This window comes from Vitis vinifera, chromosome 19 (genome assembly GCF_030704535.1).
Source record: "Vitis vinifera cultivar Pinot Noir 40024 chromosome 19, ASM3070453v1".
NCBI lineage: Eukaryota > Viridiplantae > Streptophyta > Magnoliopsida > Vitales > Vitaceae > Vitis > Vitis vinifera.
Genome location: NC_081823.1, coordinates 24,588,022 through 24,601,135, shown reverse-complemented (window position 1 = coordinate 24,601,135; position 13,114 = coordinate 24,588,022).

Genomic DNA, 13,114 nt, shown 5'->3' with positions numbered 1-13,114 from the left:
ATTATTTTTAATATTCAAGTTAAACTTTTTCAACTCAAATTTAATTCGAGTTAGATTGAAACCAAAGTTTAAATTAGGGATAGAAACACTTATTTGAATAACTACTGAACAAACTTTTAATGTTTTTATAATATTTCCAATATATGTTATTTTATATAATAATTTTATTCTTTCTAAATTTTTATAAATAAAAAATCAAATTATATTATATAATATATTTTTTTACTTTTTAAAAAAGATATATAACTTTGTTTTTGTTTTTGTTTTTTTTTTTTTTGTTATTTTAAAATTTTGTCCTACTTACTATTTAAAATTTGATATAAGTATATAATTTTTTTTTTATTAAAAAACATTCTACATGTATTTTGAATTATACAATCAGGGGCTAACCCAAGTTTAACCTCATCAACCAGAGCTCGAAGAAATGAAGTTGGTTGAGCTTGAATTAAATACCTCTGTTTAGAAGTGGGGCTAAACTTAAATTAATTATTTATTAATCCCTATTAAATTATTCAGATTAGCTATGAACCCACCAATTTGTCCAAGTTGTATGTTAACCATCCAATTTGTTCAAGTTATGACCCTAGTTAGAAAGCTTAGAGGTTGGGTTGAACTTAAATTAATTATTTATTTATCTCTATTAGATTATTTAGATTAGCTATGAATCCAACAATTTGTCCAAATTATGACCTTAGTTAGAAAGCTTAGAGGGAACAAAATAAATGAAAAATTGAAAATTTAAAAAATAGATTTAAAATTAATAAATTATTATTTTTATGTGTTTATTTAAATATATTGTAATTATTTTTACTTTTCAATGAAAATATTAAATAATTTTAATTAGTTTTAACTTCTTTTTTTTCATTTTCTTGTTCATGCAACCAACCGCGGTTACCTTTTAATGGCATCTTTGTAGACCGATTGCAACCAAAAAGGGGAAAAAATGGGTTTTAAAACCAACTCCTAGGACGTGTTTAGAAGCCGCCTAATTTCAGCTTCAATTCTTCTTACTTTGCGTACTCACATAGGGAGTTTAACAAACAAAGCTCAGTCTCTTTTTCTTAAGCCTCTATTGCTTCAGCTAGTCCGGTGAAATGCGATTAGGTAAAACCATTTTCTTGCACGGTTGCACCAGAAGTAAACTCCGTTGGGTTTCTGAGAAATTCAAAGAAAAGATTAAAAAAAATAACAAGGGAAATTATGTTGGTTATAGGAAAACGAAGGATATACTAGACCCTCGCTCAATTGAGAAAAATTCTGTTTGGTTGCGGAGAAACTAAGGGAAAGAAATCTAAATTGTATACAACAATGCTCAATTAAAAAGTTTTGTTTGGTTACCGAAAAAAGAAAATGCAAGAAAAGAAAAGGAAAAAAAAAACTGTTTGATCGAGGAGGCACTGTCCTTTTCTTTGCTTGTCCTATGCTTTCTAAGTAGTCAAACACAGGAATGTTTATATTTTTTTGGTTTCTAGAAAGTGGGGACTAAATTAAACTAAGGCAGGTGGTTGGATTAGGCTCAGTTAAGTGAATGTTCCCATTTTTGGGGTCCCTAACAATGTAAAATTGAAATTCTGAATTGTATTTATATTTTATTTAAGGGTTTTTTTCCTCATTTTCTCGACAATCAAACGGAGTTCTTAGTCATTGACACCCTTCGTGTTTGAAGCCCTAGAAAATCAATGTCATATCAGGTCACTCTATGGAAGGATGATCTATCATCTTAATTGAAACCAAAGAAATTCAAGGATGGTTTATCTAATGAACCATGGAATTTCAATATATAACTGTACAGTATCTACCATATCAAAATATCTTTTTACACCTAATTTAAAGTTGTAACTCGATAAAAAAAAGGGTTATTTGGTTAAAGGGGTCAAAATAACCCCCATATTTGCAAATATAATCCACCGGTTAAAAAACAAAACAAAATTATTGATTGAGACAAAAATGTCCTTCTTCTTTTTTCTCTCCAACACTTACAACTTCTCCTCTTCTGCTTCATTTACAGAACGACTCCTCATATTTTCCAAAAAAAATTTCTCATCATTTTCTTCTACTTCATTATCTTCCTTTGGTGCACAAAAAGGAAAACTCATATCCTCTTTCACTTCATTTACAGAACGAGTTTTCATCTTTCATCATCTTCTTTTATTCCATTATATTCCTTTGATGCACAAAACAAAAATCTCATCTTTCCTTCAAAAACCCTAGAAATTTTATCGTCTATCATTTCATCATTTGTTTCATTCTGAATCCTTAGAAAAATCGTTATTCTGTTTTTTTCAAGTTATCTCATATTGTATCTTCAAGCACGAATGAAACAATGAGTTCATTGAAGAATGATTTGATAAAAAGATTAAAAAAAGTAACGAAAAAACAAAAATGTCAATTGCGAACAGAAGAAAAAAGTAAAGCAGAAGAAAGTGAAGCAAAGGAAAGCGAAGCTACTGAACAAAAATCCCAATTACCAATAGAAGAGGCAAGTGATTCTACTAAACCGGTGAGTGTAGTCTTCACGTTTGATAAATTATTGAAATTTTTAGAGATGTTATACAATAATATTTGAGTATGGTTAAGTTTATTAGTTAAATGTTTTTAAAAATTTAGGATTTATTGAATTGTATTCAAAGTATAAAATTGTTATATTTATAATTTTTTTTTTTTAGTTCTCCATTGTTATCAATTATGTATTTTGAGTGAATAAATTTAGGTTTGTTAGCTGATGTTTGAAAATATTTGGGAACTATTACAGTGTGTTGAAAAATAATAAATTGCATATTAATATTGTTTTAGTTTTTTTATATTATTATCAATCATGTGTTTAGACTGAATTAGATATATTTAATGTAATAGCATCTAATTAGGGATAAGTTTGCAGAGAATTTATGAAATTTTAGGGATTTTTGGAAATTTTAGTGGTATTATACAATGGTGTTTGAGTAGGTCTATGTTCTTTACTTGATACTTTTAAAATAAAAACTATGGATTTATGTATTTTAAGAAAGAATTTTGCAAAAAATAAAAATAAATAAAATGATAGGAAGTTAATGAATTGTAATAGAGAAGCAACCAAGTATTTGAAAAAGACAAAAAAAAAAAATATATGAGAGGTAATAAGAAGTGTAAGGTAGACTTAAGAGAAAATATTGCAAAAAAATAATAATAATAATAAATAAAGAACAAGAAGTTACATAAATTCTAGTGTAGAAGTAAAAAAGAATATCGAAAAAAAAAAACTTAAAGTGTGGTGAAAGGCAATGATATTCCTAGGGGGCTAATATTAAAAAAGAATATTAACATTGCAAGTTAACTTTCTAAACAAAAAGGTTTCAACTCACAATGCTTTTTGATTGGAAAAATGAGAAATATGTCTTCGTAGCTATATATATATTGAGTTGGTAATACATATGTTTCAAAGAACATAAAATGTTAATTTATAGCTTAAACAATGGGTATGGCAATATTATTATAGAGAACTAAGAAAGGAGAGACAATTTAGAAATTTATGTTGCATTTGGTTTGGGATATGTTATTTATCATGTTATTATTATATATATTAATTTTTTTTACTATATTTTTATTTTAAAATAGTTTAGTAAAATATTCAAATATACTTATAATTAAGAAAATGGTTTATTCTAATATAAAAATATATTCACTTATGATGATTCATCGTATAATAAATTATTGAGTCAATGAAAGCTCTAATATTGAAATATATTAATGGAAGAACACAAAATAAAACAAATACTTAAGATTTTAACATGGTACACCTAACCATGCTTACTTCCATATTTGAAAGATAATATTTCACTATACAACAAAAAAATATTGTTAGGAACAAAAATAGATACATCTATTTACCCACACTTTGTATGACTACCCTAAACTGTTAGCTCTCTTACTCCACTGAGTGTCTTTCACTCTTCCTCACATTTCTATCCACAAAGTATAGTTCTCACAAGTCCATTTTCCTCTCATAATACACCAAAATTATTACGTGATACATTTTAGAACTATTTTTTTTACCTTGGACTAACCATCCTAGCATCTGCATATCGTGCCTATTTATTAGATCTTATGTTCACCCTATTGATTTTAATGTTTTTTTAGGTAAGGACTCCTATGTACCTATTGAGGAGGTAGGTCAACTTCAAGGAGCCAATCATTGGGCACCTAGCTCCAATGTTTTCCCTCATTAGATTTGTCAGACATGTAATTTGTTTCTCAATTTAGTTGTTCTTATTTATGTGATTCATCTTGTAAACCTTTACTTTCACTATCAATTGATCTAGTTGTTGTTTTATTAATATTATTTAGTGATGTTCTATTCTTTTTAGGCTTCATATATATCTATAGAGATGGTGATTCTACTTTAAATGTCAATCTGAAGTAGACTCATTATCTCTTAAAAGCCCTTTTAAGGGCTAGTTGCTATATATTTCATTTGTATTATTGTAATATCAATGTAGTTGAATTTTATTATCTCTTTGAAGTTTAGTAGTTACTTATTAATGTTTTCTGCAGTTTTTGAGTCTTATACATGATTAAAGATAAGATAAGCAATATAAATGACAAATAAATGAAAAAAAGTAATTATACTATTAACAATTATAAATATAATATTAAGAATATTATAAATAATAGCCTAAATAATAATAGGAATAAATTAAAAGAAAAATAGTAAAATTGGAATTGTAGAAAAAGACAAAAAAAAAATGGCAATATAAGCATTTTTGGACAATGAAGTGGTCAAATATCCTTCAAAGAATTTAATTAAAATTCAAAGGTTAGTGAAGGCAAAATGTGAAGGCTTGAATATTACATTACCCTAAATCTTCAATATGGGAACACCAAAATTAAATGACACTGAAAAATGAGTGTGAAGGTGACATCAAGTCATAAATAATTTAGAGTACATTTGGGGTGATTCTAAAAAGCTCTTTTAACATTTTTAACCCTTAAAATTTTTTATCTTTCAAGTTATAGAAGAGTTAGAAATGCTTCCAAAATTACTACCATTTTTCTTACATTTGTAGCTTCAAACTCAACCAAGTCAAACTCATAACCCCTTAAACCATTTATTAGTTGCCTTCAATCTGAAGAAGGCAGCAGAGGATTTGCTTTCCCCAGAATATGGATGTGGTTCTTCTTCTTGTTCTTTACTGCTTTCCTAATTCTTTCATGGCTTTCAGTGTAGGCAAAGCCAGGAAGAAGTATGTATTTTTCTTTTTTCTTTTGATTTCATTATAATTAATTATTAACCCAAAAAAATATTTTCTTGATTTTTTATTCCAATTAATTTTCTGATTTTTGGTTAATTTTTTGTTGTGGTGTTTTTTTTTTCCTTTTTTTTTTCTTCGGTACAAGGTGTTTTACCCCAATCTCTATATATGCTTTGGAATCTAAAAACAAGAATGCCAAGCTCTTCAATTGTGTCCAAGTTTGATTCCTTTCTTAAGATTTGTTTGAATAGCAAAAATTAACAAAAGGAAAAAGCTAGAAAATATCCTAGAAAGGACTTTTAAAAAGTTTAATGTTCTAAAAATAAAAAATAAAAAATTTATTTTCTGACATAAATATGAATATAATTTTTTTTTAAAAAAGTATAGATATCATCATGTCTAGTGAATTTGATTAGATGCAACATCTTTTCTAGCTTAAGATCACACATAGATTTTTCTATGTATGGATGACCGATGATTAGAAAAAACAAATGTTTTGCATTTATTTTTTTTTTCAGAGAGGGCATCAGAACTCAGTGGAAATGATGCCAATTTTCTTCATGCTGATGATATTAGGAGGAATTAGATATCCTGTTGCATGTGTTGATCTTGGGTCCCTATACACTTAGTGGATATTTCTATTTCACTGCTCTTCCACAGGCGATCCCCAAAACCGCTTGAAGATCGGGTTTGTTTTCCTTATACTTTAATTATGTGTTTTCAATGGAAATCGTTTGTTTAAAATACTCCAGAGTTATGTTGTTTGGAACAAACTGAATTCATGCTGAAACTAAGATGGTAGACAGTTTGAAAGGCCTTGCTTTAGTTTGAGTCCCACCATTTGTTATGTCACACGTTTATTAGGAGAAGATTGTATACATAGTAGACTTCTCTTAACAGTATAGTCAAGTTTTAAAACCGATTAGAGTCCATTGGACTTAGACCAAATAATATTTATATAATTGGAGGTGGGTCATTACAAATGGTACTTAAAGGCCTCACAATTCCATGTGATACAATAAAAATTGTATCTGTATGAAAGTGAATGTGAGATCCCACATTACTTAGACGAAGTTTTTGGTATTATACAACTATGTTTGATACATGAGACTAGAGAATGGAATGAATTTGGTGATACCACCAATTCTTGTCATTAGATTAGGAATAAATGTAAGGTTTGATTGATTATTTGTTTCCATTTCAATGTTAGGTAGGAATGAAAATGGTAATGGAAAAAGAAATAAATTTGCAACAATTATGTACACATAATTTAAAATAATTTTTATTTTTATTTTTACTTTTAAAAAACTCTTGAATCAAACATCGTTTAGAATATTATTTTTATTTTTATTAAGAAAAAAAAACCTCTTTTGAGAGGTCTTTTACTAAATAATAAAAGTTTGTTTGATAGTGTGATAAATAAATTAAACAAACAAAAAATGTATTGGATTCATTAATAAGTCTAATAATTTTTTAAATTAATTTAAAAATCAAATAATAAACTAATAAATACAAAAAATCTTTGGATAAAAATTAGTTTAGAATGATTTTATTGTATTTTTTTTTTCACAAAATAATATTTTTTCAATTTTTTCACTAGAGAGATGAATTTCAAATTAAGTAAAACTTTGTATTGAATTTATTAATGAGTTTAATAAATTTTAAATATATATAATAGACTATTAAATGAATCAATATAAAATAAAAGATTCGTTAAATGTAAAGTCGTTACTATTTCCTTTATACATAAAACTATATTTTATGAATTTTCTCACTAGATAAATAAATTTAAATTAAGTTAAACATAATAAACACTTTCAATTCTTTAATGAATATTTTAATTTTTAAGAACAATTTAGAATTCCAAAAAATGGATTAATTAATTATAGACTAGATAAAAAAATTTAGAATACACTATTACTAATTAAGTATTGAATGTGTATATGTAATGAAAAACTTATGCATGTATACCTTAAAAATTAAACTTTATTTATTTTTAAATCCATTTAATATTAATTTTTTATAAAATAAATTAATTATGCTTTTATGAGGATAAGGATATTAATATTCATATTTTTATGATATTTATAATTATAAAAAGTGAACTGGGCCTAGTCCCAAATATTTCTCTTCCTATAAATGCGATAAGGAATATAAATATATGATTTTATTTGAATATTAATATTTTATTAAAAATTATTCCTTGGTTTGGATGTTGGCCACTCATAGTGGCAAGACAAGAGGATCAAAATTGAAAATCAAGGCTAAGAAATGAGAACTACCGCCTGAATAAAGGAAATACAAGTTTACAAATAAGCTACCTTACTTAAAACCAACCTTCATCTCCCTTGTATAAAGTCATTTCCACACTAACTCCACAAGAGGGTAGGAAGCAAAATTAGAAATTGGAGCAAGGAGCACAACTTAATGGCGAGGTTGGTGGAAGCTTTTCTCAACTTTACCAACCAATTGAAATAGTTGTCAATCTTTTTTTGGCATGGAAAATACTTGGCAAGGAGGCTAAGGTAGCTGGAGCATGTGGCAGCCCATAGTTGGATAATGTAACAACCATTAGTTGGATGATGTGACAACTATGGAGTGTAAAATTAGCAACCAATACATGAAAAATATAATGGCTAGCAAAAATGTGATATAAATATACCAAAAAAGAAGGAAAATATTTAAAAAATACATTAAACCCAAAATTAAGGACTTAGGAATAAAATTGAGTAAAGGGATGAAACTAGAATTGGATATTAAATATGAATGCCTAATTTTAGGCACACAAAATGTAATTATTTGGTTCCAATCATTGATTATTGTTATCATGGTAGCCAAGTGTCATACTTTTGACTAAAAATCATATGTTACATGAGAGAACCAAACATATTGATGTTAGAATACATTTTATTAGAGATGTGATTGAACAAGGTACTAATGTAATGAAAAAGATCCCTATAGTTGATAATTTTATAGATATGATGGCTAAACTTATTTCTATGATTAAGTTTATGCATTGCTTAGACTTAATTGGTATTGATATTACTTGAAGTCCCCTTAAGGGTGCATAAGAGCAAAGTAACATAGAAGAATTTTGAGTTTATTTGAATATTGAGAATTTGAGCCAATGTGGAGATTGTTGAAAAATATTTCAAATTCTTTTGAGTCAATTTATAAGTCTTTAATATTTTCCTATTATGATATATTTATATAAGAGATTTTTCTTTTATTCTAAAGGAAATATCATATTATAAGATTTTTCTTTTAGGAATAGTTATCTTTGATAATTACACAATTAATTCTCTATAGAATATTCTTATATAATCAAGAAAATAAAGGAAGAGATTTTGATTAAAAAAAAAAAAAAGTCCATTTTTAGTGTAATCATGAGATTTGAAAGCTTTAGGATTTTAATCTCCTTTAATAATAGTAGAAGTTCTTCTTCATTTTCACATATAAATGTAGGTTTAGGCCAAACCACATATATCATCCTACTTTATAAGTTTTATATTTTTGTTCTTTTATTTCTTCTCCTTATTATTGTTATTTGTCGTGGTTTTTCCATAACATATTAAGATAGCAATTAAAATAGTAGTGAAGGCATGTGCAAAGAGAAACATTTTTTCACTTTTAGCTAAGATGTACTTGTTAAGTATAGAAAGCCAATTGTAACCATCTTTAAAAGTATAGAATGCGTAGGATTCGTACATTGTGAAATTGATCTACTCTATCTTCTTTCTTATCAAACATAGAAGTTGTTTATTTTCCCTACAAATAATCAAATAAGAATTTATTATTTGAAATCCACTATAGAAAAAGATTAACATTAGGCTTGAATAATAATTTTCAATAGTTGAAACCTTCAAGCAAACAATTTATATCAATGTTAAAAATATCATTAGAATGTGCTAGAAAGAGGATAAATATGTCTATAAATGTTTAAATAAATGTATAGAACTCCTATATAGATATTTGCAATATAAGTGTTAAATTAATCAAGGTAAACATCCTCATTAGTATCATAAAAAAATTTCAGATACAAAAACTACTAAAATACCTGATCCATGAACTCCAATTGCAAAACTTGTGATGCTTTTGTAGCTTGGTGAAGTTCTAGTACAAATAAAAACAAATATATAAATTTAAACAAATCATAGAAGTCCTTAAAAAATTGGTTGTAAAGAATAGATGACAAATATATATGATGGACAATACATAGAAAACTAAGATGTCAAAGATAGAATGATAAACTCAATCTAACTCCTATACTATACATCCATAATCTACAACTTTCAATATGAATCTCCAAAACATAGTTGAAGTTTTGTAAGCCTCATTGTTATAGCTTTTCACATTGGCTTGGTAGTGATTACATTTAGAAAAAATATACTTATTAATCTTTTTTGTTTTCAGAACATGTTGAAACAATTGTAAAATAACTTTATCAATTTAGTGTATAAGTACCTATTAAATATTGTAAGAATGATTCAACACACAATTACCAATTCAATTTCTTTTTTTTTTAAAAAAAATTAAAGATAGAACATGTGAATAGAGGTTACACAATTACTTTATGAAAGAGTTGCAAAATGATATATAGTGCCAAGTTGTTAGATTCTTAAGTTTGGTAACTGCTAACATGTTGAAGCTCCTTTTAAAGAGACTTCACCCACCATTTACAACTTGTCAATATGAATCTCCAAGACATAATTGAAGCTTTGTAATCCTCATTGTTATAGCTTTTCGCATTGGCTTGGTAGTGATTACATCTATATATATATATATTCTAAAAATGTTGAAACAATTGTAAAATAACTTTATCCATTTAGCATATAAGTACCTATTAATGATTGTAAGCAAGATTTGACACACAATTACCAATTCATTTTTTTTTTTTAAATAAAGATAGAAATTGTGAATAAAGGTAACACAATTACTTTATGAAAGAGTTGCAAAATTATATATAGTGCCAAATTGTTAAATTATTAAGTTAGGTAATTGCTAACATGTTGAAACTCCTTTTAAAGAGACTTCACCTTCAAGATAAGGTTCATATACTTCATTTGATGTTGTAAAAATTATAAATATATAGAACCTAGAGATATGTGAATACTCTAAGACCTTATGCTAAAAAAATCAATAGATTATGACATGCATATATATGCTAGCAAATATATTAGGGTATGAATGCTATCAATAAGCACACAAATTATGGTCAAAAGAAGGAAGGAAAATGGAAATAAAGAAGATATTTTTTTCATCATAAATCCTTTAGATGCAAATATAATGGCATAGATGTCAATCAAGGATATGATATCAATAATCCAACTGTAGTTATTGCTTGTTTTGGGAATGGTCCTCACTGAGTTCAAGTACCTTTAAAAATAAAAAGAATGATACTTTGATTACCTTGAACAAAAATATCTGAGAAGAGAATTGAGTAAACAGTTATACCAATTAAGTAGTTTATGCTTCTTATTCAACTTATTATTCCATTGCACATGAGAATAAAAAAAAAAAATTAGTATTGCCAATAAAGTTTAAAAATTTATAAACAAATCAATTAAAAAATTATAAACAATAAAAATATGAAAAAAAAAAATGAGATATGAATCATAAACCTGAACAACGAAGGTTATATATATGGACACTATAAGGAGCTTGTAAGTTGGTGATATAGTTGAACCAACTTTTCTCATATGCTTCAAAGATGCAAAACTTGTGAGCATTTGTCTCTAGAATAGTGACTAATGGTCAAACAAGACTAAATATTATCCTTTTGGTATTAGTCATAGTACTACATTGATTTCAATATAATAATTGATTAAGCCAAGTATCTTTACAATCAATAATTGATTATTATATACATGATACTAAATAATTACCAATATTTGATTTCTTTTAACAAAAAACCTGGTTCACTATTCACTTCTAAGTGTATCAATGAATATAATAAAGAAAGAAAAAAAATAGTAAAAAGAGTATTATTCATGCAAGCAAGTTCACCATTGTACAAGTAAGAAACTCTTGCTTGATTGATTACAAAAAAATAGACATGAAGTAACAAATGGAATGAGAGCAAACTTGAAATATTTTGCAAGAGGCTCACCTCAATTAAAGAAGGCATGATTCCTCTACACAATACCCATGCGGTACCTTTTAATACAAAAGGAGTATGAGATAAACAAAAAGGTCAACTTTGAAAAATTATTGATAACTAATTTAAAAAGATAGTAGCAAGATGTCCAAACCATGTCAAATTAAATACTTCTTCTAACTTTCTAGACAAATATGGAACTTGACAATGTTCCCTACAAATAATAGCAATGCCATTTAAGGGCATGTCAATAGTGAATAAAATTACACAATTGAGGAAAAGGTTGAGTTTTTTTTTTTTTTTCCTTATTGAAAGTGAACTTAGGCTCCAATAATAGTTTTCTAGAGTTGAAACTCATAGACAAACACCACTTACAAGTCTACTAAATATAATTGAAGCTTGGAAAATAGACCATATACATAAGACATGAATCTCAAGTAATGTCCAACTAAACTTCATAATTAAATTGCCAAATTACTCAAGAAAGCAATATCAAATCAATGATACTTATGCTGTTGTAAAGATTAATGGTTATTTCTCACACTCTAAAAAGAAATTTGAAAATATTTAATTATTTCAGTAATGAAACGTGTTATAAATATTAATACACGATGTTTATTAGTGGTGGCATTAGAGGTATGTTAATGGAATACTAACAATAATAGGTTGGGCATTTCACTCATGATATAATTGTTAAAAAGTCAGTGAAGTCAATTACCACGATAAAATAAGAATGATTATCACAATAGTTATAAAAACAATCAAAGAATCATAACAAGATCAATTAATCACCTGAATTGAAATCCAACAAAGCACCAAAGCGAGAATTATCAAACCTTATCAACATCAAACGTTTCAACTCCAAGGCAATTAAAGATTACTTAATATATAGTTGACCATCTATTACAAATTGTATGTCATGCAATTACCACGTTGTTCTATTGTCTATAAGACAAAAAGATAAGATTTATTAGAAATGGATTGTCGTGTAATAAACCATAAAAAGACAAAAGTTTAAAAAGTGGTTGAAAATGAAAACTTGAATGATAAAGACATTATATATGAACTTTGGAAAACAAATAAAGAGAGCAGAGAAGAGAGAGTATGATGCAAGTGTTAGGTGTTTACCTTAGCACTAGCCCTTGGTAGTTTGTCAATAAATAGGTTGAGCATAGACTATATTTTGCATCCTAACCATCACCATTTATGCATTAACTTGAAAGCTATCATATATGTCATAAAATACTTGGTTTAAAAATCTTCCAAATATAAGCATGCATGGACCAAGAAGATCATTTAAGAAAACATGTCTAATTTCTCAACCTACAAAGCTGTAGTATTTTTTAGGAATGGGAAAGAGGATGCTACAAATTGCCTTCTAATAAAAATGAAGATGATGAGAAATACTCATTTTCATCATTTTTTGTTTTTGTAATTCATGGTATTTTAATTCAAACATGAAGAATCTTGAGATTAGGAAGGTGGATAGATTGACAAGCGACTTAGTAAGATGTGCTCCTCACTCAATTTGTTGGTATCTTATTACATATGAAAAAAAAAAATCATCTCCAAATAGACTAACAATTTTTAATAAATTAAATAGAAAGTAATCAATAAAAAATCAAAAGATTTTAACACATGTACATTTAAGCATATAGTATATGAAAATCAAACAAGGTGATTTTTTTCTTTATATGTCTTAATTCATTTTAGAATAAAAAAAATAAAATTGTAAAAAAAGTAGAACATTGTTAGAAGATTGATTGTAAAATAATTAAAAAAAAAATAGAGC